The 5000-nt window shown below is 52.8% G+C and overlaps 1 non-coding gene across 1 annotated transcript in view; it reads left to right on the top strand.

Moving 5' to 3' along the window:
- Positions 1 to 3681: 3681 nt before the first annotated feature.
- LOC124746481 overlaps positions 3682 to 5000 on the top strand; it is a 1909-nt gene continuing 590 nt past the window's right edge. Inside the window, exon 1 of the ribosomal RNA XR_007011336.1 lies at positions 3682 to 5000. This exon is cut by the window's right edge and continues 590 nt beyond it. This is a non-coding gene — a ribosomal RNA (small subunit ribosomal RNA).

Below are 5000 nucleotides of genomic sequence, written 5' to 3'. Positions count from 1 at the left end.
GACTGGAACCAGATTACCCGTACACACGGCGCTGATTAGTAATCAATGCAGAGCCATCAAACTACAGAATATATATACAACTGTCCGTATACATGCTGAAAGAGTCTGCCCACAATGGGAACCACACGTCAGCCAGCCACTCTGATCACGCACCACTCTCTGCTTCTAACGGGCGCACATACAATATGTAAGCACCAGCATGGAACAACATCCAGTGCATCCTCTCCGCCACATTACACAATCCACACTATCACAACCAGACCAGGAGGTCCATGCGGAAAATACAATATCCCACCCTTTCGACATCCACCATTGCGCAGATCAGGCACCAACACCCACACATGTCCTATACAACGGTGCACCCAACATCACAATAGTACCTCCTGTCACAGCGCACAAACAATGACATGAGTCAAAGACACAGGTCTGACACAAGCATAGAATTGGAGCGCCGCCTCTAATAAGCCAAAGGTGCATCCTGACGTGACAAATCTGATCATGTCACAAGCATTCACTTACTATAATCACTATCAACGAACCTGCCGCCCCCGCCCCCCCCTACACCTTTCCTTACAACAACGTGTAACCTAACCTAACCTAACCTATGTTGTACCTTAACCTAACCTATGTTGTACCTTAACCTAACCTATGTTGTACCTTAACCTAACCTATGTTGTACCTTAACCTAACCCATGTTGTACCTTAACCTAACCTATGTTGTGCCTTAACCTAACCTATGTTGTGCCTTAACCTAACCTATGTTGTGCCTTAACCTAACCTATGTTGTGCCTTAACCTAACCTATGTTGTGCCTTAACCTAACCTATGTTGTGCCTTAACCTAACCCATGTTGTGCCTTAACCTAACCCATGTTGTGCCTTAACCTAACCCATGTTGTGCCTTAACCTAACCCATGTTGTGCCTTAACCTAACCCATGTTGTGCCTTAACCTAACCCATGTTGTGCCTTAACCTAACCCATGTTGTGCCTTAACCTAACCCATGTTGTGCCTTAACCTAACCCATGTTGTGCCTTAACCTAACCCATGTTGTGCCTTAACCTAACCCATGTTGTGCCTTAACCTAACCCATGTTGTGCCTTAACCTAACCCATGTTGTGCCTTAACCTAACCCATGTTGTGCCTTAACCTAACCCATGTTGTGCCTTAACCTAACCCATGTTGTGCCTTAACCTAACCCATGTTGTGCCTTAACCTAACCCATGTTGTGCCTTAACCTAACCCATGTTGTGCCTTAACCTAACCCATGTTGTGCCTTAACCTAACCCATGTTGTGCCTTAACCTAACCCATGTTGTGCCTTAACCTAACCCATGTTGTGCCTTAACCTAACCCATGTTGTGCCTTAACCTAACCCATGTTGTGCCTTAACCTAACCCATGTTGTGCCTTAACCTAACCCATGTTGTGCCTTAACCTAACCTATGTTGTGCCTTAACCTAACCTATGTTGTGCCTTAACCTAACCCATGTTGTGCCTTAACCTAACCCATGTTGTGCCTTAACCTAACCCATGTTGTGCCTTAACCTAACCCATGTTGTGCCTTAACCTAACCCATGTTGTGCCTTAACCTAACCCATGTTGTGCCTTAACCTAACCCATGTTGTGCCTTAACCTAACCCATGTTGTGCCTTAACCTAACCCATGTTGTGCCTTAACCTAACCCATGTTGTGCCTTAACCTAACCCATGTTGTGCCTTAACCTAACCCATGTTGTGCCTTAACCTAACCCATGTTGTGCCTTAACCTAACCCATGTCGTGCCTTAACCTAACCCATGTCGTGCCTTAACCTAACCCATGTCGTGCCTTAACCTAACCCACGTCGTGCCTTAACCTAACCCACGTTGTCGCCTAACGTAACCCACGTTGTCGCCTAAACCTGCTCTGTAATTGTTATACGACTCGTTCAATTAGTGTAGTGTTGCCCACCCGCAACCCTCGCAATATAGTTCGCTACTCGCACTCCCCGCTCCCCTGTGTATCGCTTCATGTTAAACACCTTGCAAGTCTTGCTCACTTTCCACATGCTCCTGCTGTACACTGTAATGTGGATGGCAGCAGGACGTACATGCCGCCCCTCCCCACGTCCCCACCTTGCCCCCTGCCTTCGCAAGCTGGTTGGTGAGAACTTTGCATGTTCAATGCCCTCCGCATGCGACGTACTCAGGCTACGTTGTGGTGCGGCCTGTGTCAACTGTCCGCTAATGTCGTACGCGTAAACCACAATCTGTACTGCACATTCGTCCTTATGTACTGAATGATACATCGTGGCACATGTGTGACCGTACAACGACTGCGCCCAAAAACGGCGGACCATACAGTGCAAATATTGTGCACGCAGCTACGTGTCGTCTCCCTATGAGAGCTGGATTGCAGTGTGGTACGCCATAGAGACGTGTGGGAGGAACGGACGCCGTGGATGGCGATCAGCATGAGCTGTCTGTTGATGTATTCGGACCTAGTCGTCTCTCCTCACACACCGTGATGGCATGGTGCACCGCGTTCCATATCTGCGACATGCTACAGAGGCCGGTTGACAGTCGTTCGAGCAATGGACATCGCATACGTACGGGGGCCACCTTCCACGTATTGTCTAGGCGTGCACATTTTGTTGCGTGTATGTGGGCAGACGTAGTGTGGCGTGACACCTGACACAGGCATGCAATAATCGTGGAAGTTGCAAATGGCGATGGACGCCTGCGTTTTCTGGTGAAGTTACGCAAATGAACAAATGGTAACCTGTTGTGGTGCGGTTGTTCTCGCTAGGGGTGAATCGGTGATGGCGACGATAGGTTGAGGTACTAACCGGTTGTTCCAGCGATACCCACCATGCCGACGAAACTGAACGGCATCTGGGTGTGAAGCGATACGCGGCGGTGGCTGGGTGGGACCGTCCCCGGCCGGTGAGGGGGCGCCTCCCGGCGTGCTGGCCGCGCGGTGCGTGGGCGCACGCGCTACAGCCGGCTGGTGGGGGCGGCCAGTGGCAGGCGCGCCGGCCGACGGACGCGGCAGGCGTCGCAGCTGCGCGCCGGCGCACCCTGCGCGCGGCGCCGTGCGGCCAAAGTAGGTCCTCGCGGGCCCGGTGCGAAGCGCGGTGGACATCTTCAGTGTGCTGGTCCGATTGAGGACTGTGTGCGTTGAGGATGCGCTGCCGCCCGGCGCTCGGCGCCGCGACGCCGTCTGCTGCTCGGTCGCCCCAGCGGTTCTCGCTGGTGGTTTGTATCGCAGCTGTGCGGATGTGTTGGCGCGTGCGCTGTGCTGGGAGAGTTCGCTTCGGCACCCAAGTGGGGCTTTTGTCCTTCTGTGGCGCTGGCGTTGGAGCTGCCGGTCACCGTAGGTGGCGCGTGTTGTCTCCCGCCGGCAATGCCACGACAGCACGCTCCCGGGCCTCTGTCGGCAGCGGCAAGCTCAGTTGGGAGCACGGGTGGTCGCACCGAAAGCGTCTACTCGCCTAACTCCGGGCGATTGCGCCTCTCTCGAACCCGACCAAGTACTTGGGACGGCGCTGCGCGCCGCCGGGACCTGAGAGGGTTTCGAGGTGTATTGTGCAGGGGAGCTCAGCCTCCTCCTGTTTGCAGAATGATTGAGCGGACGCTTGCGTGTTCGCGCGGGCCCCCGGGACACACTCCCGGGCGGCCGGCTGCTCAGCTCTAGTTGACGCAGCTCCCTGGTTGATCCTGCCAGTAGTCATATGCTTGTCTCAAAGATTAAGCCATGCATGTCTCAGTACAAGCCGCATTAAGGTGAAACCGCGAATGGCTCATTAAATCAGTTATGGTTCCTTAGATCGTACCCACGTTACTTGGATAACTGTGGTAATTCTAGAGCTAATACATGCAAACAGAGTCCCGACCAGAGATGGAAGGGACGCTTTTATTAGATCAAAACCAATCGGTCGGCTCGTCCGGTCCGTTTGCCTTGGTGACTCTGAATAACTTTGGGCTGATCGCACGGTCCTCGTACCGGCGACGCATCTTTCAAATGTCTGCCTTATCAACTGTCGATGGTAGGTTCTGCGCCTACCATGGTTGTAACGGGTAACGGGGAATCAGGGTTCGATTCCGGAGAGGGAGCCTGAGAAACGGCTACCACATCCAAGGAAGGCAGCAGGCGCGCAAATTACCCACTCCCGGCACGGGGAGGTAGTGACGAAAAATAACGATACGGGACTCATCCGAGGCCCCGTAATCGGAATGAGTACACTTTAAATCCTTTAACGAGTATCTATTGGAGGGCAAGTCTGGTGCCAGCAGCCGCGGTAATTCCAGCTCCAATAGCGTATATTAAAGTTGTTGCGGTTAAAAAGCTCGTAGTTGGATTTGTGTCCCACGCTGTTGGTTCACCGCCCGTCGGTGTTTAACTGGCATGTATCGTGGGACGTCCTGCCGGTGGGGCGAGCCGAAGGCGTGCGACCGCCCCGTGCGTGCTCGTGCGTCCCGAGGCGGACCCCGTTGAAATCCTACCAGGGTGCTCTTTATTGAGTGTCTCGGTGGGCCGGCACGTTTACTTTGAACAAATTAGAGTGCTTAAAGCAGGCAAGCCCGCCTGAATACTGTGTGCATGGAATAATGGAATAGGACCTCGGTTCTATTTTGTTGGTTTTCGGAACCCGAGGTAATGATTAATAGGGACAGGCGGGGGCATTCGTATTGCGACGTTAGAGGTGAAATTCTTGGATCGTCGCAAGACGAACAGAAGCGAAAGCATTTGCCAAGTATGTTTTCATTAATCAAGAACGAAAGTTAGAGGTTCGAAGGCGATCAGATACCGCCCTAGTTCTAACCATAAACGATGCCAGCCAGCGATCCGCCGCAGTTCCTCCGATGACTCGGCGGGCAGCCTCCGGGAAACCAAAGCTTTTGGGTTCCGGGGGAAGTATGGTTGCAAAGCTGAAACTTAAAGGAATTGACGGAAGGGCACCACCAGGAGTGGAGCCTGCGGCTTAATTTGACTCAACACGGGAAACCTCACCAGGCCCGGACA

This window comes from Schistocerca piceifrons, unplaced genomic scaffold (genome assembly GCF_021461385.2).
Source record: "Schistocerca piceifrons isolate TAMUIC-IGC-003096 unplaced genomic scaffold, iqSchPice1.1 HiC_scaffold_351, whole genome shotgun sequence".
Lineage (NCBI taxonomy): Eukaryota > Metazoa > Arthropoda > Insecta > Orthoptera > Acrididae > Schistocerca > Schistocerca piceifrons.
Note: the sequence above shows the minus strand (reverse complement) of the source record. Positions and strands in the feature narration are given on the sequence as shown.